The following is a 27,844-nucleotide window of genomic DNA, read 5'->3' as shown; positions in this document are numbered from 1 at the left end:
GGAACTTAACAGAAGAAGGCACAACCATGGCTGCATGGTGGGAAGAAAATGGTTTATTACCTGGATGCCATTTCATTAATTCATTAATTCATTCAATAATCATGTATTGAGGACCTATTATATGTCGATCACAGAGACAGGAGCATAAAGAAGTCAGGAGGACGTGTAGGGAGACAGCCATGCAAACCTATAATTACACTGAACTGTGATAATGTTCTGGTAGAGATGCTTACAAAGTGAAGGAGGGTGGCGTACAGACAAAAATGTGAATGAACTCTCCAGGGGTGTTGGGAAACTGGGGTCAATCAGCTTGGAGAAGGATGTAAGCTAAGGACTAAATCAAAGCTGTACAGAAAATTCAATCTCATTACGTTACAGAGGCAGCAAATGAAGAATTTCTACAGAGAGGCTGGAGACCAGTTGTTCTCAATATCAAGTCGGCTCTGCCAAGCAGAACCTGATTTGAACAGCAGCGTGAGAGACTTAGATTATATGTAGAAGGATTTCCTGACAGCAGAGTTGTTCATCGGCAGATTGTAGAGTCTTCTCTGGAGGTTTAAAAAATCACATAGCTCTTCATCTGCCTGGGATAGGATTATTGTGATGTTGCCTGAATGTAGGAAAATGGAAGATAATTGCCCAAGGTCTTGTCTAGCTTAGAGTTTTGATAATTCTGTCACTTTTAAGAAGACATTTGTTGAATCCATGAAAAAATAAAATTACAGGTAGAAGTGTAATGCAAAAAAATGGGAAAATAATCAAATTATTAATTCTCTCTTGGGTCAGGAGTAAGACAGAAGTGAAGAGACTAAAAAACTTCGATATTTGTAATTTTAGAAATTACCCTGAAATCACACAGTCTATCGGTTGTTCCAGAATTTCCAGGCTGAGCTCAGCTAGCTGTTAATCAGCAGAAGGGCCTGTCTTTTCCTTCCCAACCGAGAGTGCTTCAGTCTCCCCTAATTCACTTCACAACTAATCTCAGCCAGTAGAATATTTTGTGTATGTTTACCCATTTCTTTTGATTGTGAACTTAAGCAGATTTATGGAATAAAACAGTCAAATGAACATTATTAGCTCTTTATGTCACTCAAAATTTACATCTGTCCCTTTAAAGGTTAGCTACTTTCATTTTACTTAGAGAATTTCTGAAGTCTGCTTTTTTCCACAAGATGATTTCATTTATACTCTTTGATGGGTTGATGTATTCCCTAGACTTGCCACATTGAATAGCACTTTAGCCCATCACTTAGATTTTGATAGATGTAATAGGTGGGGAAGTTGCGGGGGAGGACAGGTGCCCTGGGAGCATCTGTGATGGACTGAAGTTATCACTGCCTCAGACCTGTCCCTGGAGCCCCTCACCCAGCTAAACCTCCCTCCCTCCTTCCCTGCCTCCCTCCCTCCTCCCCCATCTCCCTTCCTGTCTCCTTCCCTTCTTTTCTTCCTGTCTCCTTCCCTCCTTCCTTTTCTTCCAGACTAGCATGAGCTTAAAATTAGAGCCTGTGTTCAGAGAATTACAGGTCTAGTTGAGCTAGAGGTAAGGTATATGATTAGCAAATAAAATTGGAAAATTAAGTTAGGGGAAATTCTGTAGATCTTGCTAAGACCACAGGGTTTAGTTTATTGGCTGGATTTGGGAAACAAGTAAACCCAGCATTTGGAAGCTCAGCATGGAAGTGGCGTATAGGTGAAGGCTATTGAGAACAGAAATCACCTTAAAGAGTCCGTTAAAGGCAGGAATCATTCAAAATGCTACACACATTAACATTTTGTTTTACGTTAAAACCCAAAGATGTGTATGCATACACCACTATTTTATTTTAACCACTCATTGATGTTCTAAGTTTTTTTCTTTTTCTAAACATACCCATAATGCACTGCCTATGGTTTCCAGTTTTGGTGTCTTGAAAGCCAAACAAAAGTTTAAAGATCCATGCAAAGCAATCTAAGCGTAGTATCCTTTGAGATTTTAATTGTTTCCCCAATCTTTTGTGCTTGTCTCACCTACACTTACTTTTGACAGCAATTTTTTAGCAATTGCTTTCATCTAGTCTCTGCCAAAGCGTTCCACTTACATTTCATTAAAAAATTTTCTTTTTTTTCTCACACATACTTCACCAGTTTACAAAATTTTTAACTCAGTAAAGAAGATTAGAGTAATGAAAATGCACCACATTCTTGATAAGCATACAACTTAGCTGATGTCAGAGGTCCCCCCCCAAGGAGTGTTCATTCCCTTCCACTCACGGCATATGCATGTAAGGTACTGTAGCACCAGGGCCTTGATATCAATGGAGACACCCCGAGGCAACAAATGAGAAGTGTGCAGCGTGGGTCTGAGACAAGGGGTCATAAGGCTGTGCCTGCGTGGTCTTCTGTGCCGCAGGAGCGCAGAGACAGGTGAGACAGACACACACTAAAGCGGTACATGACACGAGCTCCATACGTGATCTTTCTTCAGTTCTAGAACATTTCCTGCCATCATGTTTTCAAGTATTACACCTTTCTGATTCTCACTCTTGAAATTTCTAGTCTGTTGAAATTTCTCACTTTATCCATGATTTCTCTCAATTGTGCTTCCATATATTCATTCCATCTCTTTTTTTCTCTGAGCTGCATTTTGAGTGATTTTCTAGGTTCTGTCTTTCAGTTCATCAGTTCTCTCTTCAGCTGTGTCTACATGACATTTCAACTCGTATATTACGTATTTAATTTTAGTGCTTGTATTTTTAAAATTTCATTATTTTAAAAAGTCTGTTGTTTTATAGATGCACAGCTCTTTTCTTATTATTCTTTCTTTATAATTTTGAACATTTGGTTTACTTTGAAGTTTGTTTCAGATTTTTCTTTTTCTGTAAATCCTGAAGGTAAAAATTCTATTTTTAAAAAATAAAATGTGAATTGCTTCATCCTGTGGGTTGTTTTTCATGGGAGTCCTAGGTCCTGGGTAGATTCCTATGAAGAGTTTCAAGTCTGCTTTTGCTTTTAAGAGTTCCACCTCTTCTGGACCAGGCTTCTTACGTCACCTTCCTACTTGGGATGCCTCACCATGCAGGTGGTTCGAATTCAGACCACATGCCCCTGTGTAGTTTAGGCCTGGGGTTTAATATTTTTTAGAAGTTTCTGTCTACTGCACTAGACAGGGGAGTCCCCCCCTCCCATAGCTGACCCTATTTTCGGTCCACGTAGTGAACAGCCGTCCTGACTCCTAGGCCCATGCAGGTAGCCAGGTCCAGGTCCCGGAGGTCAGGTGTCTGAGGTCTAGACCTACCTGTTCCTCAGGTAGGTATTAAGGACCCAGCCCCCAGGCCTCTATCCTTTTCTAATTACCTTGTAAAATTTTGGTTTCAGTTCTGCTCAGGCTGTGACTTTGAATTCTGTCTTTATGTCCAACACCTAGATAAGTTTTCTTTCTTGTTTACAATTTAGCTATGCACTTAATTAAGTTTGTTGTTATTGTTAGATTGTGTCCAGAATTTCTATGTGTTTAAAGCCAGGGCAGGGGTGTCAAATGTGCAGCAGAAGCAGGAAGTTCAGAGGCTTCCCCAGTGATCTATCTCTATGTATTAATCTTTTTATCTCCTTGGCAAGATTATCCAGTTTAGGGCTCTGTAACGTGTCCATCATGGTATCTCCAATACACAGACTAACTTTAGGTTCCACGTGACAATACCTAGCATGTTCCAGGAAATGTTTTCCTATCGTATACTGTTCAATACACAAAGCCTCAGCATTAGGAACACTCATTATCATCTCCATTTTGCAGATGAGGAAACTAAGAATTACAAAGCTTAAATAATTTTGGCAGATACAATCAGTAGGTGACAGAGTAAGATGAGCACCCAGGTCTTACAGAATCTCTAAAAGCCTGTATCGTTAACACTGCCAGCCTCTCCAGTTTTTCCACAAGAGGGCCTTGCCACAAAATTACAGTGTGCCGTTCCTTATTCCTTGATGGCATTATCAGGCTTGTTATTTTTCTGATAACATTTGATTATAGCAGCTTATTGTATCTTTGCCTCTGCTCCCAAAGAGCACAGGGCAGAGGGAGGCTAGGTTAAGTTTGGGGGACTACAGTGTAGATTCTTCTCTTGGTGCTCAGCTCAGACAGTACCAGGGAGGTGAGCACTAAATAAATATGTTCCAGGACTGAGGGAATTTAGTAAAGTTGATGTGGGGAATTTACAATCTCCTGTCACTTTTCCTGAGAAATTGACGTTTACCTCCACCGATTTTTTCCCTTAGTACTCAAACCTCTCTTGCTGATGGGATCCCTTCTCTCCTGTCCCTCTGTTGATCCATCCCAAATGGCATTTAAATGTGTCAAGTCTTTTTCACTAATTTGAACACAAACCTGGGGCATCTTCTCAGATTGTCCTGGGTACTTTCTTTACAAAGACACGGCTTGCCCTGGACCGCGCTGTCACCACGGCCATCACGCGCGCAAAGCACGCTTACTCTCCTTTGCTGGATTGTCCGAACAAGCTGCAGAGTGAGCTGGAGCCTTGGGCCGGCGGGGCCCTCGTGGTCCGCACACAGGGCCCCCTGTTGCGGAGTGACCTTGCTGTTTCATTCAGATGAGATTAAAAACCGCACTGTGGGCACGGCATTTCACTTCCTGGCGACTGCTAAGCGGCCGGAGGACATAGCCTGGAATGCGGAGGAGTGAGTTCCCTGGGGGAGGAATCTTGACTAGTGAGGTTCAAAAGTAGGAAAGGCTAAAGCAAATTCCCAAACCTTTCCCCTCTGCAGACTTCTCTGAGGTGTGATCTCGCCTCACAGCGCTTCTGGAAGGCCTGCGGACGCACCGTGAGCACCGGGTTCCTCTGTGGATCATTGTGAGGTGGCAGCCCGCGCTTCAAGCCTCTCATCGCATTGCTCCGCATCTCTCCTTGCTTCACAACCCCCTTCCTTCACCTTTACGTCCCTGGACTCACATTTCACAAATAAAGAAGAGTGGCTGAAAAGACATTTTTTAGTGGGGAGGGGTATAGCTCAGTGGCAGAGTGCAGGCTTAGCATGCACGAGGTCCTGGGTTCAATCCCCAGTACCTCCTGTAAAAATAAATAAATAAACTTAATTACTGCCCCCCCCCCAAAAAAAACAGATTTTTTTTTTTTTTAATTTGAAGTATAAGTCAGAAAAAATAGTGTTTTAATCCTTACTTCAGGCTGTTTCCTAGAGGACCTGGGCTAAGACACCTACTATAAAAATTTTTTCCTCTACCCCAGATCTTCATCCATTCTACTTACATCTCTCCTCCTCTGAAACTTTTTGAAATAGACTTCTTTTTAAAAACTCTTTATCTCTGTTTTCTTACCTGCCACTCATTCCTCAGTCTACCATTGCTCTAAAAGTGCTTTCACCAAAATCAATAACGACCTGTTGTTAAATCCAGGGGATGATCTGCAGCCTTTATCTTACTTGATCTGCCTGCAGTGCTTGGCACCAACCTCACCTCCTTCCGACATTGTCTTGCCCTGAATTCTGGACAATGCATGCTCAGTTTTTATCTTGCCGTTATAGCTGCTCCATCTCAGTCACCGTTCATATGTCTTGTAAGGGTGTCCTGATGCTTCCCAGGGTTCTGTGCTCAGCCCCCTCCTCTTCTGTCCCTTCTCTTTCCTTTTCTCCCTCCCTTTCTCTCCCCTCCCCTCCCCTCTTCTTCTCTTCTTTTCTCTTCTCTTCTCTCTGGTATAAACTATCCCTGAGCAGTCTTATTCATTCATATGGCTTCAAGTGCCATCTATATGCCAATAACTTCCCAAACTATATTTTAAATCCAGCCTTCTCTCTTGGGTACCAGATTCTTAAAAGGATCTAATTCTGAACTGAATGTTTCTTCTTTGATGTGCTATAAGCTCCTGAAACATGTCCAAAAGTGAAACTCAGCGTTTTCTTGACTTTGTTCCTATTCCTACCTTCCCTGCTGCAGGGACTGGTACCTCCATTCCCAAGCCAGAAACCAGTGGCTGTCCTCACTCACCTACAGCTTCAACTCCCGCAGAGTAACCAGTTCATCCCAGTTTCCCCAAAACCTTCTTGGTTTTGGCATGAAAGTTCCCACATCCACAGAACTCCTGTGTCTCATGAAAACTGGACTGGCTGGCCTGGAGCTGTCCCCAGATTTTAAAACAGGTGGTCTCACATCTTCAGTCCCGGGCAAACCAGGGAGATTGGTTACCCATTCTCCGTCCTCCAGTCAATCATCAAGACCCACTGATTCTAACTTTTTAAAACGTCCAGTTGTCCATTGCTCTCCATCTCCACATTGACTATAACCAGTGCAAGCTTTAACATTTCTTGTGTGAATTGCTGCAAAGCTTTGTAACTTCCCTTTGCCTCTATCATTGCTTCCTCCACCCTCTCCCTCTCCTATAAACCTTCTTCTTCTCCTTCAGTCTTTGTAACTGTTCCCCACTTGACCTGAGACAAGGTGCATGCTTTTTTTAAAGACGGCTCACATGACCTCTTATAAAACCATCCTGCTTATTCTTCCAGACTCTCCCCTTCTCACTGTCCTCTTCCAATGTATAAACGCCCAGAGGCCAGCTGTCTCCTCTACAGAAGCAACCTTTGTTTTTATTTTATACCCACGTAAACATAGAACTCTTGCATGCCTTCATAGTCTCTTTCCCAAATCCATTTTTTGCAAAAGTCTTAGTGAGCAGCACAGAATGTACAGGGAGGTGGAGGGGAAATTCCATCGCATGTGGTATAGGAACCCCCCCAGTTCACCATTTGATGTTTTCTTCCCCCAAAGTTTCTTTTCTACTGTGCTCTCCTAGAATTTATTTTTCTTTGTCTCTACTTTCCCCCCCAAGGCATACAGTCTTCCTGGATCTACTCGTGCCCACCCCGCCCCCTAGCTCCTGTATATGAATGTAGGCTCCCAGCCCCATCCAGGGGCTCGACACGACACAGTACTCTTCTATTTCTAGATTCCATTCTTGTTTAGTGCCATTTATTTTTACATTGAATATGTCCCTTGTAGGCTTACCTCTCATCCCAAGCAGCTTATTAAATTGTTCATTTTAAAATATGGTGCTAAGCTCCTAGAGGAATTATTCTACCAGCTACTAAGAGAGTAAAAGCTTCTTCATTTTGTTACGTGTGTTTCAACCAAACTGGTTTTCCTGCAGCTCTCATCGAATTTCTTGTTCTCCGCTACTATTTCTTTGCATAAACTGCCAAATTGATGAGATGCTTTAGTACCATTTATCAAAAAAAATATATATATGGATGAATATACTTAAAGTTATGAGATCTTTACATCCTGTTGCCAAAATTTGTCTTCTGCATCAGGAAGAACAAACTGATTTTTATAAACTGAGTCAGCGTTAGATACAGTTCATGGTGTTTGATTGGGACAAAGAAATTCCTAATTATATCGTGACTCATTTCAGCATTTGTAATCATCATGGTGTGATGAAATTCATGGCATTGATCTCTGGGGGATTAGAAAGAAAACTAATTTCAGGTTTTGAAAGTCATTTTCAAGACCCCCACAGAAGGTTTATAAAGGACGTGAAAGGGCCTAAGATTACATAGCTCTCAATTTGATTCTAAGTCCGAGAATTACTACAATTAATCAAAACTGCAATCCACAGCCCCTTGGAAAACAACAATACGCAAAACACATGGCCATTGTGTGCAGTCCAAGCAATCATACACGTTTACGGGTTGGTCGTATTCAATTAACCTTGTGCATTTTCTTAATAACATCATTGGGCGTGACTTCATTTTCACTAATGCAAATGGTTGAAGATATTAAGATGGCAGTGGAATCACTTCTTACTGTGTACAGAGAGTCACAGTATTTGGGCTTCACAGTGGCCTTTATTAATACTCCAAGCCCTCGCTTCAAAATACTTGAGAGGAATGCAGATAAACAAAGCAAATTCAGAGTTAGAATTCAGAAACCCAGATTTCCATATAGTTATGTTGTCTTAAGTCATTTAAAACTCTGCACTTTCTTATCTTTTAAGCAATCTTTACACTTACGTGGTAAAAGATAGATTGTCCTTTGTTTTCTTTTTCACTCAGAAAGGTAATGTGAAGAAAGAGATGTGAAAATACTTTCAAAATTAAAAATGCTTTGTACTTGTAGGTGGGAGCATCGTTTTTCAGATTTTCAAAGGGCATCCATGAGGAAGTTCACCGCACCAATCTATTCACCCTTCCTACTGCTTGGCTGTCCATCTGTCATTCCCTCCCTTCTTCCCGTAAGTATTTACTGAGTACTTAGTGTTTGTATATAACAGATATGGTCCTTGTCCTCATGGACACTCTTATGTAACTAGTAAATAGACAATTTAAATCTAGGTTGAGAAAGACTAGAACTTAGAAGAAAACTGTGGGTTAGATTCGGTAAGGCGGTGCTTAGGGAAGGTTTTCTACAAAAAGTGCTGTGTAGGGTGAGGGCTGAAGGATCAGCACTCCTGGGAAAATACAGGAAATGTCTGAGGTCTCATGGGAAGTGTGGGTAATAACAAGGCAAAGAGGTGAGAGAATGTTCCAAGTAGAGAAAACCTCGTGTGCAAAGGCCCTGGGCAGGGGTCAGTGCAGTGAAATAAAAATTTCAAGGTAGCTGCTTTTCAGGCAAGATATCTTCATCTGAATTACTTATGAACAATGCAGGAGTTAGTTCCTTTGAGTATCTGACGTGTGACAGGTGTGAGTTTTATCCATCGCAACCGTTCTTTGGCCTCTAGTCTTAGACTGAATTGTACCATCCTGGGCAGCTGTCTGGGTCTTTTTAAAAAGAAACCGTTGGACAGTGGGCTGCTGACTCTAACGCTTTTGGCTTTTAAGATACAGCACTTTGAGTTGAAGCCCCGCAATTGTCAGAGTACTTCATACCACTGTTCCCATCTCTCCTCACTTCAAAGAGAAGAAACTGGGTCACAGAGAGTTTAGATGCCTTTCCCCAGGTCACACAGCTGCTAATCTGCAGCCATTATATCAAGTCGAGGCTAGACCTGGGGCAACAATGTTCTCCACATACTAGAATCAAGAACAACAGGACCAGTGCAATACGTGAGGATTAGGAACAACCACAGAGGCCGATTGCTAGCTTTAACACAGAACAAGAGGGGACTAAAGCTCTTATCATGGACACCAGCATAGTCATTGTCTGATCTAAGGGATCAAGACTTCCTTCTAGTCTGAAAACACTGACGGTATCACCTGCCATGGCTCCTTCCTAACATCCTGTTATTAGACAAGTTGAGCCTTGGAAGCATGAATTTTCTCCCAAAGTTCCCTTAAAGTCAATAGCTAGTTGAGCACAACATAGGTCCCCAGGCAATGCCTAGGAAAGATATGGGAACCTGGAACCGAGGAGGAAGAAGAAGAAGGTAAATGAAGTGGAAGTTTAAGAAACCCAAATACAAACTTCTATCTGCCTGGGGCTGACAGCGTCGGATTCCTAGGGAAATTGGGCAATCACACATAATCAGAACGATTGCTAAACATCTCCAGCCTTGACTAACAGCTCATCACAAGAATAACAACATGAGAGAGAGCCCCTCTCCAGCCTGATTATTTGGCTACTTAGGTAGGTTAAGTATGGTGAAGAGAGGCAGGTACGTCATATATGACGGTGTAGACTAAAGTCTTAGAGATCTGTGTCACACCGAGAAACATTAACGATTGAAATCTCTCCTCACCCACTTCCCCTAGTACACATACTTCAGGCAATGGCAAAACTTCTGTTGCAATTACTTTCCGGCTACAGGAAACTGCGCATGATGTCCTCACCCTTGAGTGATAAGTTCCTGAAAGCTAACCTTCTCTTATCAGAATATTTCTTCTACCATAAAACTTTCTGTATCTCTTAGAAATCTTTCAGTTGCAAATGGCAGAATACCTAACTCAAACTTGCGTAAGCAAAACATTCATTGGTTCGTATATCTGAAAGGGTCAGAGAAAGGTCTTGTCATAGATGCAGTTGCCTCTGGGGAATCAAATGACAGGTTTCTCATCACCTCTCGACTCTTTCTTCCTTTGTGCGCCAGCTTCATCTTTGGGTTGCCTCTTTAATGAGACAAGATGGTGTCAGCGTTTCTAAGCTTCAACTCGTCATCTATAGAATCCAGTGGAAGAGTGAAAGCTTTTGTTCCTCAGAGCCGGTCACCATGGCCGGGGAGTTAGGGTTGTGGGGTTTTGCTTAAGGCAATCAAGGTCCTCCGTGAAGGTGTGGGTAGGATCATTCCCACCCAGCTGGGCTGGCAGAGACTCAGGCTGGGAGGATTTTGCACAAGGAAATTTTGCTTCTGGATGAATGGGGAAATGGAAGCTCAATAGTAAAGAATGGATTTGCGCTACCCTTGATTTTTTTTCTTCTGTCCTTTTTGGCGTCCCACTTGATAAGGATTCTCAGTTAAGCTTAGCTTCTGTATTGGTTAGAGTATAGTTTCAGGTACATAAAATAGAGACTCAAAGTAACAGTGTATTAAACAAGATAGACGTGTACTTCACTCTCATTTAAAGCCTGAGATGGCACAGCGGCTCTGCATGGTAGAATTGTAAAGGACCGGGGTGCTGCTCTGTCACCTCCAGGGTGTTGCTTCCATCCCTAGGGTCCAACGTGGGTCATTACCATGTCCCTATGCCAACAGGAGACGCAAAGAAGGTGAGAACACGTCTCTTCTCTTTCAATTAGTTTCTTAACATTGGCACTGTTGGCATTATGAGCCAGATTATTCTTTGTTGAGGGAGGACGTTCTGTACACTGCAGGATGTTTAATGGCATCCCTGACCTTTGCCCGCTAAATGCGAGTAGCACCCCCTCACCCCAAGTTGTGTCAGTCAAAATGACTCCAAATCTGCCAAATAGCCCCTAGAGGGGGCATATTTTCCTTTTGCTCACATTCTTTGGATAGAACGGAGACATATTGTCATTCATAGCTACAAGGGAGTCTGGCAAGTGAGGTCCTTTTTTTTCTTGGTGGCTGTGTGCCATCAAGAATGGAAACTTCTCATTCATGGTGGTTAAGGTTAAGTGTGTCGTTCTTCATTAACACCGACCTAGGGTCACAATGTTGATAGTGGGCAATGATTGTTGTGCTTTTGCCTCCATCCACCTCCAGGGCCCCACAGAATTTCTTCCAAATATTTCTGGAACTCTTTAGGTTGCATTTCATACTCGTGAACATCCTTTTAGACTCTGACTATGGGGAACATGGAAATCCATGAAACTAATGTAGGTGTTTTACAAATGGCATTTTCACTGGCCATTTCAGTGCCATTTTGAGGGCACTGAAGTCTGTCAGGTGCAGTTTTCAGTCACCCTCAAAGCTTTTCTCTCCAGAGCTGTTGGAGCAGCCTCCAGCCTGCCATTTCTACCAAAGCCGTTGGTGCCAACTCAAGCCACCACCCATCCTGCTACAGTTTAAGTCACGTCCAGCCCCACATCTCTAGTTCTGATGAAGTCCTGATGAAGGTTTCCAATGCTGTAGACATTTTAACAAATCTAGCTCTTCCACATGGCTGCTTCTCTCCTTCGGGCTCACAGCAAAACTAGGTGTTGGGGTGGAAGACAATTGCAAGTAACACAAAATTTGACGTTCTCAATACCATTCTTCCATTCTCTGATGATTGGAACATTGTTATTGGGTCAAGCTTATATGCTTCCCTCTTGTCAGAATTATTTCCCCAAATTATTTCTCCATCCCACAAGTGAGTAGAATTCAGGTGTAATATCCCAGTCATTTTCCTGACCAGCCCAAGCACTTGGAGATCCAGTTTAGGGCTCAAACTGGAATTCTTTGCTATTTATTCATTCAGTCATTTATGATTTTCACTCATTTATCCAATCAACACCTTTATTAAAGGTTAACTACATAAAAGCATGTTCTGGGTCTTAAATTTGTGACTGGGAGCACCACTGACGTGACCTTTGCTTATACAATCTAACAGCTCCCTCCTCCTCCACATTATCAGTCTGTGGATTTTATACTCTGTGCATTCTTTCACTGGAAGCCTTTAAGTTGGACCAGAATCTCACTGCTACCCAGTTGCTGTCAGAGGTGCATTCTCAGGAAATGCAGTATTTCTGTTGGCCAATCCTACTGATAAATGTTGACCTGAGACAAAAAGTAAAAATCACCCCGTCACACATTCTCAAGTGGAGCAAAATGTCTGAGTTACTGGGAATCTGGGATTGTCTACTATTTGCTGAACCGAGCTGTGCTTTTCTTCATGGGCTTCGGTCAGACAGAGGGTTAATGACGTCATGTGTAATTTGCCCTGTAAGAGCTCACCATCCGAAATTTAAAAAAAAAATTCATTAAAAACACTTTCCTGTGGTAAAATACATATAACATAATATTTATCATTTTAACCACGTTTAAGTGTAGAGTTCTGTGACTTGAACGACACCCACTTTGTTGTGCAAACATCACCACCATCCATTTCCAGAACATTTCCTCTTCCCCAACCGGAACTCTCTACTCATTAAACAAGAACTCTCCACTCATTAAACAAGAACTCTCCATTACCCCTGCTCTCCAGCCCCTCGTAACCACAGTTCTGCTTTCTGTCTCTACGAATCTGACTACTATGTGCCTCAGATAAATGGAATCACAGTGTGTTTGTCCTTTTGTGACTGCCTTATTTAACTTAGCATAATGACGTCAAGGCTTATCCACATTGTAGATTGTCTTAGAATCTCCTTCCTTTTTAAGGATAAATCATATTCTGCTTTATGTGTATAGTACATTTTGTTCATTCATTCATTCAGTGAAGTACTGAAATGCCTTTTTCTGCCTTTTTGGTGGGGTTTCGATTTGAAGATCCCTCTAAATCTTCCACTGGCAGATGTAAACACTTTAAAGTGAGCAGTGAGCTCCATGGCATTAATGAACAAGCTATAAAATCTACAGCTGCTCTCAAGAAGAAAATGTAATTCTACAAATCAAATTATGGCCATGTTTTATTAGCAGTAGAAGCCCTAAAATAAGGATTATAAAATTATTGTTTTATGAAAAAAGTCGGTTTAAGAATTTTAGCAGTCTTAATGCCATGAGGAATATTTAAAAATAATGGGAAATCTTTCTCTTATGGATTTGTACTGACCAATACAGTAGCCACCAGCCATGTGTGGGTTTTAAAATTTAAATTGATTAAAATTACATGAAATACAAAATTCTGTTCCTCAGTCACACTAGCCACATTTCAACACTCTGTCACCATTGTTAGTGGCTGTCTTATTGAACAGGACACACAGAATATTTACTGTCATCCCAGAAAATTCTATCCCACAAGGCTGATTGTGTTAGCTTGGATTTTTTTCTCCCCCCAAAGTTGTTAGGGATCATTTAAACTTCATAAAATTCATTGCTGTCTGACAGAGTGTGTTATTCTGAGTGTTCCTCGGCTTTGCCAACCTGTCTGTAGCTGAGGGACAGGACTCCCCCTTCTGTGGAGCGTAGAAACAGCATCAGCGTGGTCTTGGTGCTCGCTAGCCCGTTGCCCGCGGAGGCGCAGAGCTGGTACGCACAGAGGGAAGAGGGAAGGTGAGACTCCACTAAGGGTGAAGGAGGCAGGAAAGGAAAGAGTAAGCTCACTGTCAGATGATAGCACTTTAAGTTTTTATGGTTTTTGAAATTTAGCTTGTAGTCTCTCAAACCCCAAGGAGTAAAAAACGCACAGAGATGGAAGTCCTCAAACAGTAAAGAACATGTTTCTTTTTGGACCTAATGCCTTTTAATTCTTATAATGGGATACTTGCACATCTGTTGTAGAGAGAGGTCTCTTGGGGATGGTAAATAGAACCTGATGATGACAGAGGGGGCCTCCGTTAGACTCTGTCTCTTCTTTAGAGAGGTGATTTTCAGCCTTTCTTTTCATTGAGATACCTTGGTGGTCATGGATTATTTGTAATTATTTGGTTATTCTGTTTGTATGACATCACGTGCTCTTAAAGGGAGGAAATGAATTTTATCTTCAGGGTTTTGCTATCCCTTTGACTCACTGGACAGGAGCTGCTCTTAGCAGCCTGCTCTGCCCCCAGAACCTAGCAGAGTCCTGGTACAGAATTGGTGCTCAACACATGTTCAGAGAATGAATAAATGTGAATACTTTAGAAGTTCTGGAAGGCTAGGGCTGGGAATAATTTCATTAGGAAAGCTGATTTTCCCAGAAAGAGAAAACTGCTCATCAGTAGGCTTGCAGGGTCCTTCTTCAGCTAACAAGGAAGGAGCAGAGGATAGTGGTTAATCCGTTGAACGTAAATATGAGGTGGCTTGGGTCAAGTTCCAACTCTCGCTCTGATTAGCTCTATGAACTTGATCATATTAACTTCTCAAAGCTGTTTCCATATTTTGAACATAATAATAGCTACATTTTAGGGTTTTTGTGAGGATCAAACAACTTGAGATATGTAAACTATTTAGTAAAATGCTTGCCACCAATATTTAGCCCTCAGTATACATTAATGTGAAAAAGAGAACCTGTTAAGCCTTCATGGGGGTGAATCTAGGCTTAGGCAAAAAGAAAGAGAAGAGGAAGAAGAGAGAGAGACTGCTTGTGTTATGGGAATCTAGAAGAAAGTGGGAGCTTGTGTCATGGTGCAGAATCCAGAGCACGGGAGAGGACGAATTGGTGCAGCTTCGCTGCAGGGCGCGCAGCTGGAATTATCATTGCTGCAAAGGAACTATTCTGTTCTGGGTACCTTTTGGGTCCTCGGCACACCTAACACACTCCAGCCTCCAGGCCTTTGCCTTTTCTGTCTCTTTGTTTGAAATTGTCTTCCTCCTGAAATCTGCATGGTCACTCCCTCACTTTGAGACCTGCTCAAGTGATGCTCCTCTCTGCTGAGCCTACCAAAAAAGGTACTGCCTCCCCTCTAAGGCCCTGTCTTCAATTATAATGGTAATTACATGCCCTGCTTTATTTTTCCCATGAGCACTTTCATTATTGACACTATTAGATATGTCTTTCTTCACATACTATGTTGTAATTATATATAGGCAGGGAGTGTCTTCTTTTGTTCACTATGCTTTGAATAGTGCTTGTTTATGATAGACTTGCAATGAATTGGTTTTTTGCTGAATTCACATTTTTATCATTTGATTCTCCTAAGATCTCCACATGGGAAATGGCTTTAACCTCAGGCTCTGGGGGAAAAACATGGTTTTCAGAGAGGTTAGATGACTTGCTCAGGATCACATAGCTAATGAGTCTTGGAACCAATCTTTGTCATTCAAAAACAAATGGCCTTTGCACTAAATCACATCCATTAGTTTTATGTTCTTTTGTCAAAAGGAATTGGGGACTTACAGGTTTAATGAGGGTGGTACTCATTATGCAAAATAAAGCAAATAGGGATGAAAGAGGACAGAGATCTTACATATAAAATTAAGGAAATGGGTTCTCTCCTGACATCCAAGATAAGCAAAATGTTGCCACAGCTCTTTTTTTTTTTTTTTTTTTTTTTTTCTGGGTTAGTGGCTGCTGGTAGAAATGAGCAGATTCCTGTTGACCTTGCCCTCGGCTCAGATGCTCATTCCAAGCATCTGAGTCGCAGCCTCAGAAGGCTGAATCATCCAGTGAGTTGGTTTTCTTTATTACAGGATCAAGTCTTCCAGGGCAGGGGCTATATCTTAAATGTCCGAATCCCTTACAACCTGCAGCGTGACGCTTTGCCGGGTGGTCAGTGTCTAGAATGACGGACATCTGTGCTTGTGTGCATTGCAGGGGAGGTGGGGCTCCATTCTACCATTCTGCCCTCCTCCAGGAGTCCATGAATCTTTTGAAAAGAACTTGAAGTGTTGACAATTACCTGCTAAGGTAGTCATTTATGTCAAACCTCAGCATGAGGGAAACTGAAGGGGAGTGACAATGAAAGTTCATATGGGGCATGTAAGTGGCTGACCCAACTGAGCATAAACGTGAATTCTAGGAGTTCCTGCAGGTGGAGCCTCCTTTGCGCTCTGGAAAAAGGCTTTGACTTAATGGCTGCGGGAAGCCCTAAAGTCCTGGGCTACCTACTTGCAAGAGATAACTGTTACGCAGATATAACTTCAGGGCAAATGTGCAATTTGCTTACACTTTTATCAAGCAGGATTAAATTTTGGCTGGGTGTCATAAAAGAACCCAAATAATAGTGGCTTGAGTTAGACAGGGGTTTCATTTTCTTTCTAAAACCATGGAGGAAGGTGGGCATGGTACGGAAGCTGGAGGATATCAGCTCTCTGAGGTCTTTGCAGTCCTTTGTAGCCTTTCCTTTGGGGTCCAGTGCAGGCGGCTGCTACAGCGCTGGCCACCAAGCCCGCACTTGAAGACAAGGTCTGGCCCCGCCTCCTTTAGGTACTTTTCTTTTTCCCGCCTCCAAACACCCACTTACATCTCCTTGGCCAGAACTCTGCACGTGGATACCTCTGCTTATGTGCACATCTGTCTGCAGCGGAGACTGGGAAGTTTCATTTTTATTCGCTGGCTACTTTGTCCTCACCTCCCAAAAGAATAACGTTTCTGTCAGGGAGGCAGAATGGGAGAATGGATGTTGAATAAACGTCTAGCAGTCTTGCCATGACTATCTGTTGAAAACCCTTAGCATGGGCCCAGGGAACCCTTTATTGTAAAGGTCATTATATCTTTTTTTTTTTTTTTGAAAGCTGTAATTCTGAATCTATTTTATTTGATTTGTGGGAGGGAGATAATTGGGTTTACTTATTTATTATGTTTGTTTGTTTGATTAGGAGGTACTGGGGGTTGAACCCATGCCCTCATGCACGCTAAACATGTGCTCTACTACTGAGCTATACCCTCCCGCTCAAAGGTCATTACATCTTGATGGGTCTCCTGATGAATTAGTTGCATTAGCTTTATCAGCCTGTCTTTTGATGGGAATATTTAAGAGCAGATAGCCATTGAAATACTTAATATCACAATGGAGGAGTCCTGGAAATGGATTCAAACTTTGGCTTCACCAGAATTCACTGTGAACCACTTTGAGGTACAACTCAATTATATGGGAAAGGAGATACAGCAAACTGAATTTTAAATTTATATGCAAGTGCAAATGATTAAGAATAAACAAGACATTCTAAGGTGGAGGGTATAGCTCAATGGTAGCACATGTGCTTACCATGCACGACGTCCTGGGCTAAATCCCCAGTACCTCTATTAAAAACCAACCAACCTGCAGAAGCAAGATGGCGGAGTAGAAGGACGCTGGTAGCTCACCCTCTCCCACAAATACACCAGAACTCACATCTACGGACCCACTCAACCAACCAGAGCACCTGCCGAACTCCGACAGAACATCGCCCTCTTTAAAAGACAAAGACGCCAAAAATCTGGTAGGAAAAAGGAAAAAAGAAAGAAGAAAAGGCAAAACAGTGAGGGACTGATCCCGCGAGGAGGGAGCAGCAAAGGAGGACTGGCGCTCGTTCACTGAGTCTCCCTCCTCCAACAGAGAGGCCAGCGGGATGGAGGGGGAGCCTCCGAGGCTCAGATCTGCCCCCAGCACCCCTTGACTGACAGAACTGAGTTAAACGGGCACAAAGGGTCCCCATGACACCCAGCCAGAGACGCGAGCTGGCAGCTGGGGCCGGGCCAGGTGGCCCGAGCCGGTCGGAGGAAGGGGGCGACTGCACTGAGGCGGCCCCGGGGGACCGCAGGGGGCTGCGCAATGTGGCTGGGAGGGGACACGGAGCAGAACAACCTCGGTCCCCCATAAATTGCAAAAAAAGCAAAGCAACACTGCTGGTGTGCCCTGGGGGGAGGAGCGCCGTAGCCTTTGCCTCCTCAGACCCGCGCTGCCATTACTGGCACTTCTCGGGAGAAGAGAGGCGGGCGCAGCCACAGCCGCCGTCTCCTCCTATGGGCAGCGCCCGGGTGGGGGATGGGACAGAGACCTGAATCCGCACCCGGGGGCTCCGCAACCTCCTGGGTAGGACTGAGACTTGTTTACAGCCTGAGGCAGATAAGCTCTTTCTGCCCTGGCACCTCAGAGAACTCGCACCACCAAGACAAACAAGGAGCTGAGATTTGGCATGGAGCGGAGGTAGGGCCATTCCACGGTCTTCTGCGAGCCCGCCTTCGGAGCACCGACCCGAGGCGGAGTGGGCAGCTGCACAGAGAAGCGGAGCGACCAGCACCGGGAGAGGGCGGGTGGCAACCCGCTTTCCTGGCAGGAACACAGCACCTGATCACGGTGCTGGAGGGGGCTTGATCCGCCCACCTGCCTCCCCCAAGTGCAGCGTCTGACTGAGGCATCAGGAGGGGGAGTGACCTGCCCGCCTGCCCACTGGGTAAGAGCTCAGCACCTGACCCGGTGTTGGGAGGGGGCGCGATCTGCTAGCCGACAGCCACTTGGAGCAGCACAGACGAGGGCGCCAACAGAGGGCCTCTGGAAACAGCAAGCTGAGATCCTGAAACAGGGTGAAGACACAAAGACCTCTCGATAAAATCATTAAGAGCACACCGTCTCCAGGAGAACTAGATAACTGACACTCCTTAAGCCACAGTGCCAGAGAGATATGAACAATGTGAAGAAGTAGAGGAGCCACTCCCAATTAAAACATCAAGAGAAATCCCCTGAAAGCATGGTCAAGGAAATAGACAATAGATCAAGGCCTACTAGATCAAGATTTCACAAAAGGATTGATCAAAGTACTGAAGGAACTAAAAGAAATAGTGTTTAGAGATATAAACTATGTCAAAAATGAAATAGAAGCTATAAAGAAGAACCAGGTAGAATTAGTAAACTCATTTGCTGAGATGAGAGCTGACCTAAAGGCTGTACAAAGCAGGCTAGATAATGCAGAGGAATGAATAAGGGACCTAGAAGACAGGACAACAGAAAGCACCCAATCAGAACAGCTGAGAGAAAAAGAAATAAAAAACAATGAAAACAATATAAGGGACCTATGGGATAATATAAAGCATGCCAATCTAGGCATAATAGGGGTCCCAGAAGGGGAAGAAAGAACAAAGGGGATTGAAAAGGTATTGAAAGAAATCATGACTGAAAGCTTCCCAAACCTAAAGGAATCAGATATCCAAGTACAGGAGGCTCAGAGGGTCCCAAACAGGAAGAACCCAAACAGACCCACACCAAGACATATCGTAATCAAGATGGCCAGAGTCAAGGATAAAGAAATGATCCTAAAGGCAGCAAGAGGAAAACAAAGAGTGAGTTACAAGGGAACCCCCATAAGGCTCTCAGCTGATTTCTCTACACAAACACTACAGAAGGGAGTGGCAAAATATATTCAAAGTCCTGAATGAAAAAAAGATGCAGCCTAGGATACTTTATCCAGCAAGGCTATCTTTTAGAATAGAAGGAGAGATAAAGAACTTCACAGACAAGCAAACACTAGAAGAGTTTAGCAACACTAACCCCATGCTGAAAGAAATATTGACAGGTCTACTCTAAATAGAAAAGAAGCAGGATGCTACAAAAATGAGAAACTCATAACTGGAAAGGAGATAACCATCATGAATTACAAAAAGAATAAACACAAAATTGTAAAAGAAGACATCTAAATCATTAAGAGTGGGAGAGGGAAGGAAGGAAAGCCACTGTGGAAAACAGTATGGAGATTCCTCAAAAGACTAGGAATAGACTTACCATATGACCCAGGAATCCCACTCCTGGACATATATCCAGACGGAACCCTACTTCAAAATGACACGTGCACCCCAATGTTCATAGCAGCACTATTTACAATGGCCAAGACATGGAAACCGCCTAAATGTCCATCAACAGATGACTGAATAAAGAAGATGGGGTATATTTATACGATGGAATACTATTCAGCCACAAAAACTGACAACATAATGTCATTTGCAGCAACATGGATGTTCCTGGAGAATGTCATTCTAAGTGAACTAAGCCAGAAAGAGAAAGAAAAATACCACATGAGATCGCTTATATGAGGAATCTAAAAAAAAAAAAACAAAACATAAATACAAAACAGAAACAGACTCATAGACATAGAATACAAACTTGTGGTTACCAAGGGGGTGGGGGGGTGGGAAGGGACAGACTGGGATTTTAAAATGCAGAATAGATAAACAAGATTATATTGTATAGCACAGGGAAATACATACAAGATCCTGTGGTAGCTCATAGTGAAAAAAAATGTGGCGATGAATACATCTATGTTCATGTGTAACTGAAAAATTGTGCTCTACACTGGAATTTGACACAGCATTGTAAAACAACTATTACTCAATAAAAAAATAAAAGAAAAATCAAAAATTAAAAAAAAAACACAATATGTGGAATAAAATGAAAAAAAAGGACTACATTAGAAGAATAAAAATTTTCAAAAAAAAAAAAAAAAAGCCAACAAACCAACCAACCAACCTAATTACCTCCCCAAAAACAAAAACAAAAAACAAATAAAAACATAAGTAAACAATGTGTATTAAAACAAATACCTACATTTTATAATACATAAAGAATAAACAAAACATTCCTGAAGAAAAAGTACAAGGTGGAAGGACTGGCCTTTTTTTAAAATCCAAAGTTAAGAATTTATTATAAAGCTCTATTTCATCAGATGGTTTGGAATTAGGTGCAGGGCTATCCACATTCACCAACAAAACAGAATAGAGAGCTCAGAAACAGACCAATACCAAAAATGGAAGTTTTCTTTATGACTGAGATGCCATGGACACTGCACATTGGTTAAGGAAGATAAACTTTTCAATAAATGGCACTGAAATAATTGGTTACCTGAATGTGGAAAGATGACATTGGAAACCTATCTCCCACCACATATGAAAAAATGAAATCCATGTGTTTAAGACTTATGTGTACAAGACAAAACTATAATGTTGACTAGAAAGAGCAAGTTTCCAGTGTTTCCACTTGAACAAAGTGCAAAACCATGCAACACCGTATAATATATTGCTTAATAAAACAAACATGCTTAAACATAAAGTGATAAAAGGAAAGGTAAAGAGAAAATTTAGGATTGCATGTCCTCTTAGGGGAAATCAAAGAGGAGATGGAGGATCTAAATTTTCTTGTTCCTAAATTGAGTGGTGCCCACACTGAAAGCTTGTTACATCATTGTACTTTATACGTCACACAGTTTTATAAGGATTCTTTGGTAGCTACAAAGATTTAAAGCTAAAAGATTTAAGATGTGGATATGGAAGATACCACTCTCACTGGATTCTTATAAATATCAGACATGAAAGTATTTGAACAAGCATTAAATAAATATGTTATTTTTACCCACTACTTTGTGCACTGCTTAAAGGAAGAATTAATTTTGATTCATTTTTTGTATCCTTAGGACAGTGTCTGCAATACAGTGTGGACTTAATAAACATTTTTTTTGGAATGAATGAATGAGTGAGAAAGGCATTTTAATATTAGCATATTTATTACAGGTTTTAAATTTTGGTATTGTTAGAGCTAAGCTGCTGCTTCTAGTGTTTACAAACATATCACTCTACTCACTCATGTATTTATTAATTTATTCCTGCCTCAAGTATATGATAAGGTCTGCAATATTCCAGATACCATGCTACTTACTGGGGGGACTCAGATGAACGCTAACTATTTCCTACTTCCGGTGGGCTCGCAGTCTAGCGGAAGAGACAAACAAGTACCTAGACTGTAATAACTGCTTCTGTAAACCATTTCTGAGCGGTGTTAAGACTGTCACTATTGTCCATGATAAAGGACGCCTCTCTTCCTGGTTGAGGAAGGGACAATGAGGACGTTCTCAAAGTTTGCCTTGATGGGCGGTAAATCAGCTCACTTAACTGTACTTCACAGGCATTTCAGGGAAATGAGATTCTATCATGTCACGTGAACTGGAGGCTTGGGGAGTAGGCGTCTCCTGCCTCTGACTTGAGTTTAGTTCAGACTGGAATCAGGTGTGAATAGGGAAGGGATTCACTTAATCCACACCTGCGATGAGACCAGTGACGCTCAGAGAGAAGTGCTTTAGGCACAGAGAGTTTGTATGTGACAGACGTCAGCACCTAGCAGGCGACGTAGCAGCACACGGCGACGTGGGACTTGACAGCTGCGGGGCGTGCGAGCACAGCCAGGGAGGGAGGAAAGGTGAAACCTCAGCTGGGCTGACACGAGGGTGACGGCACTCAGCAAGGCGGACCGGCGTGGAGGACGGGATGTCCCCAGTCACAGTCCTTGGGATGTCGTTCCTTCAAACACACTTTATAGGGTAAGTAATTGAAATCCATTTGCGAAGTGCTGATCCTTTCCTTTGTTTATAGATTCACAACACGGAATATCATGCTGAAGGCCCCCATGAAGCCAGCTCCACTTCATTGAGAAAGACAGCAAAATGATGTGGACAAACTGTTCAGTTTTTGATGTGTCTGTCATTTCTATGTTTTTTTAATTTTTTTTATTGATTTATAATCATTTTACAATGTTGTGTCAAATTCCAGTGTTCAGCACAATTTTTCAGTCATTCATGGACATATACACACTCATTGTCACATTTTTTTCTCTCTGAGTTATCATAACATTTTGTGTATATTTCCCTGTGCTATACAGTGTAATCTTTTTTATCTATTCTACGATTTTGAAATCCCAGTCTCACCCTTCCCACCCTCCACCCCTCTGGAGACCACAAGTCTGTATTCTCTGTCTGTGAGTCTATTTCTGTCCTGTATTTATGCTTTGTTTTTGTTTGTTTGTTTGTTTTTGTTTGTTTGTTTGTTTTTGTTTTTGTTTTTTAGATTCCACATATGAACGATCTCATATGGTATTTTTCTTTCTCTTTCTGGCTTACTTCATTTAGAATGACATTCTCTAGGAGCATCCATGTTGCTGCAAATGGCATTATGTTGTTGGTTTTTATGGCTGAGTAGTATTCCATTGTATAAATATACCACTTCTTCTTTATCCAGTCACCTGTTGATGGACATTTAGGCTGTTTCCATGTTTTGGCTATTGTAAATAGTGCTGCTATGAACATTGGGGAGCAGGTGTCATCCTGAAGTAGATTTCCTTCTGGATACAAGCCCAGGAGTGGGATTTCTGGGTCATATGGTAAGTCTATTCCTAGTCTTTTGAGGAATCTCCACACTGCTTTCCATAGTGGCTGCACCAAACTGCATTCCCACCAGCAGTGTAGGAGGGTTCCCCTTTCTCCACAGCCTCTCCAGCATTTGTCATTTGTGGATTTTTGAATGACGGCCATTCTGACTGGTGTGAGGTGATACCTCATTGTAGTTTTGATTTGCATTTCTCTGATAATTAGTGATATTGAGCATTTTTTCATGTGCCTTTTGATCATTTGTATGTCTTCCTTGGAGAATTGCTTGTTTAGGTCTTCTGCCCATTTTTGGATTGGGTTGTTTATTTTTTTCTTATTGAGTCGTATGAGCTGCTTATATATTCTGGAGATCAAGCCTTTGTCGGTTTCACTTGCAAAAATTTTCTCCCATTCCATAGGTTTTCTTCTTGTTTTACTTCTGGTTTCCTTTGCTGTGCAGAAGCTTGTAAGTTTCATTAGGTCCCATTTGTTTATTCTTGCTTTTATTTCTTCTAGGAGAAAATTTTTGAAATGTATGTCAGATAATGTTTTGCCTATGTTTTCCTCTAGGAGGTTTGTTGTATCTTGTCTTATGTTTAAGTCTTTAATCCATTTTGAGTTGATTTTTGTATATGGTGTAAGGGAGTGTTCTAGCTTCATTGCTTTACATGCTGCTGTCCAGTTTTCCCAGCACCATTTGCTGAAGAGACTGTCTTTATTCCATTATATATTCTTGCCTCCTTTGTCAAAGATGAGTTGACCAAAAGCTTGTGGGTTCATTTCTGGGCTCTCTATTCTGTTCCATGGGTCTATATGTCTGTTTTGGTACCAATACCATGCTGTCTTGATGACTGTAGCTCTATAGTATTGTCTGAAGCCTGGGAGAGTTATTCCTCCAGCCTCTTTCTTTCTCTTCAGTAATGCTTTGGCAATTCTAGGTCTTTGATGGTTCCATATAAATTTTATTATGTTTTTTTCTAGTTCTGTGAAATATGTCCTGGGTAATTGGATAGGGATTGCATTAAATCTGTAGATTGCCTTGGGCAGTGTGACCATTTTAACAATACTGATTCTTCCAATCCAAGAGCATGGAATATCTTTCCATTTTTTAAAGTCTTCTTTAATTTCCTTCATCAATGGTTTATAGTTTTCTGTGTATAATTCTTCCACCTCCTTGGTTAGATTTATTCCCAGATATTTTATTACTTTGGGTGCTATTTTAAAGGGGATTGTTTCTTTACTTTCTTCTTCTGTTGATTTATCGTTAGTGTAAAGAAATGCAACTGATTTTTGAACGTTAATTTTGTAACCTGCTACCTTGCTGAATTCTTCAATCAGCTCTAGTAGCTTTTGTGTGGACCTTTTAGGGTTTTCTATATATAGTAACATGTCATCAGCATATAATGACACTTTTACCTCTTCTTTTCCAATTTGGATCCCTTTTATTTCTTTCTCTTGCCTGACTGCTGTGGCTAGGACTTCCAGGACTATGTTGAATAGGAGTGGTGATGGTGGGCATCCTTGTCTTGTCCCAGATTTTAGTGGGAAGCTTTTGAGTTTTTCACCGTTGAGTACTATGCTGGCTGTAGGTTTGTCATATATAGCTTTTATTATGTTGAGATATGTTCCCTCTATACCCACTTTGGTGAGAGTTTTTATCATAAATATGTGTTGAATTTTATCAAATGCTTTTTCTGCATCAATTGATATGATCATGTGGTTTTTGTCCTTTCTCTGGTTGATGTGATGTATTACACTGATTGATTTGCGTATGTTGAACCAGCCTTGTGTCCCTGGGATGAACCCCACTTGGTCATGATGTATAATCTTTTTTATGTGTTGTTGGATTCCATTTGCTAAAATTTTGGTGAGGATCTTGACATTTATGTTCATCAGTGATATTGGCCTATAATTCTCTTTTTTTGTAGTGTCTTTGCCTGGTTTTGGTATCAGGGTGATGGTGGCTTCATAGAATGAGTTTGGGAGTATTCCCTCCTTTTCAATCGTCTGGAAGAGTTTGAGAAGGACTGGTATGAGTTCTTTGTATGTTTGGTAGAATTCCCCGGTGAAGCCGTCCGGTCCTGGACTTTTATTTGTAGAGAGGTTTTTAATTGCTATTTCTGTTTCCTTTCTAGTGATCGGATTGTTCAAGAGTTCAGATTCTTCTTGATTCAGTCTTGATTCATACAGTGGACAGTATGTTTCCAGAAACTTGTCCATCTCCTCTAGGTTATCCAGTTTGGTTCCATATAGTTTTTCATAATATTCTCGTATGATATTCTGTATTTCTATTTTGTTTGTTGTAATTTCTCCATTTTCCTTTCTTATTTTGCTAATTTGTGCTCTCTCTTTTTTCTTCTTTGTGAGTTTGGCCAGAGGTTTGTCGATTTTATTTACTTTTTCAAAAAACCAGCTTTTGGTTTGGTTGATTTTTTCTATGGTCTTGTTAATCTCTATTGTATTTAATTCCTCTCTGATCTTTATTATTTCCTTCCTTCTGCTGCTTTTTGGGGCTTTTTGTTCTTCTTTTTCTAATTCATTCAGGTGGTGGGTTAAATTGTTTATTTGAGATTGTTCTTCTTTTTGAGGAAGGCCTGTATCGCTATAAACTTCCCTCTTAGCACTGCCTTTGCTGTGTCCCATAGGTTTTGAGTGGTTGTGCTTTCATTATCATTTGTCTCAAGGTATTTTTTAATTTCAGCTTTGATTTCCTCATTGATCCATTGTTTTTTCAATAACATATTGTTTAATCTCCATGCTTTCCTTTTTTCCTCCTTTGTTTCTCTGTTGTTGATTTCCAGTTTCATGGCATTGTGGTCAGTAAAGATGCTTGAGATAATTTCTATCTTCTTAAAATTGTTGAGGTTTCTTTTGTGCCCAAGTACATGATCGATCCTGGAAAATGTTCCATGTGCACTTGAAAAGAATGTATATCCTATTTTTTGGGGGTGTAACGCTATGAAAATATCCACCAAATCTAGTTTTTCTATTGTAGTATTTAATTTCTCTGTTGCCTTGTTTATTTTCTGTCTGGAAGATCTGTCTAGTGATGTTAATGCAGTGTTAAAATCTCCAACTATGATTGTATTCCCATCAATATCCCCCTTTATCTCTGTTAGTAATTGTTCTATGTACTTAGGTGCTCCTATGTTGGGTGCATATATATTAACGAGTGTAATATCCTCATCTTGTATCACTCCTTTAATCATTATAAAATGTCCTTCTTTATCTTTCTTTATGGCCTTTGTTTTAAAGTCTATTTTGTCTGAAATCAGTACTGCAACACCTGCTTTTTTGGTTTTTCCATTTGCGTGGAATATCCTTTTCCATCCTTTCACTCTCAATCTCTATGTGTCCTTTTCCCTAAAGTGGGTCTCTTGTATGCAGCATATTGAAGGTTCTTGCTTTATTATCCAGTCTGCCACTCTATGTCTTTTGACTGGAGCATTTAGTCCATTAACATTTACAGTAATTAATGGTAGATGTGTGTTTATTGCCATTTTGAACTTATCTTTGCAGTTGAATTGGTATATCTTCTTTGTTCCTTTCTTCTTCCTTTTGTGGTTTGGTAATTTTCCTTTGTATTATCATGGATTTTATTTAATTTTTGTGACTCCCTTGTAAGTTTTTGGCTTGTGGTTACCCTTTTTTGTAAATCTATTAGCCCATTACTATAACTGTTTTTATTAAACTGATAGTAACATGATCTCGAACCCATCCTCTCGAGAGTTCCCTGTCATTTCTATTTTTAATCGTCTTACTTTCCCAATAATAATTTCCTGAATGCTCACTGTAAGGCAACGGAGCAATTGGCTATTAAATATCAGTGACTTGGGAGAAGGTAAAATAATTTTTAAATAAATGAAAAAAAGGCATGTCTTGTTTTATCGCACTTCATTTTAGTGTGCTTTGCAGATATTGCATTTTTTTACAAATTGAAGTCTTGTGGCAATCCTCCTTCAAGCAGATCTATTGGCATCATTTTTCCAGCAGCAATTGCTCACTTCGTGTCTCTGTGTCACATTTTGGAAATTATTGCAATATTTTAAACTTTTAAAATTATTACCCTATTTGTTATAGTGATCTTTGATGTCATTATTTTAATTGTATAAAATGCCCATAAAAGACAGTGAAAGAATCCACAGATGTGGTGTGTGCTCTGACTGTACCACTGACTGGCCATTCCCTCTGTCCCTCACCTCGGGCCCCCCTTCTCCCTGAGATACGGCTAGATTGAAATTGGGCCAATTAATAAACCTACAATGACCTTTAAGTGTTCACATGAAAGAAATTCACAGATGTCTCACTTTATCTTTTAAAAAAAACTTATTGAAGTATAACTGATTTACAATGTTTCAGGTGTACAGGAAGGTGATTCAGTTATACATATATATTATTTTTTAGATCCTTTCCAATTACAGATTATTACAAGATACTGAATATAGTTCTCTGTGCTATCCAGTAGGTCATTTTAAATCAAAAGCTAGAAATGATTAAGCTTAGTGGGGAAGGGTGGACCAAAGCAGGGCTAGGCAGAAAGCGAGGTCTTTGCATCAAACACTTAGCCAAGCTGTGAGCGCAAAGGAAAAGGTCTTGGAAATTGAAAGTGCTGCTCCAGGGGACACACGGATGATACCAGAGCGGAACAGACTTACTGCTGATCTGGAGAAAGCTTAGCAGTCCGCATAGACGGTCAAACCAGCTGCAACATTCCCTTAAGTCAAAGCCTAATCCAGAGCAAGGCCCTAACCCTCTTCAACTCTGTGAAGGCTGAAAGATGAGGAAGCTGCAGAAGAGAAGTCTGAAGTTAGCAGAGGCCGGTTCCCTAAGTTTAAGTAAAGAAGCGGTCTCCA

This window comes from Camelus ferus, chromosome 13 (assembly GCF_009834535.1).
Source record: "Camelus ferus isolate YT-003-E chromosome 13, BCGSAC_Cfer_1.0, whole genome shotgun sequence".
NCBI classification, from domain to species: Eukaryota; Metazoa; Chordata; class Mammalia; order Artiodactyla; family Camelidae; genus Camelus; species Camelus ferus.
Note: the sequence above shows the minus strand (reverse complement) of the source record.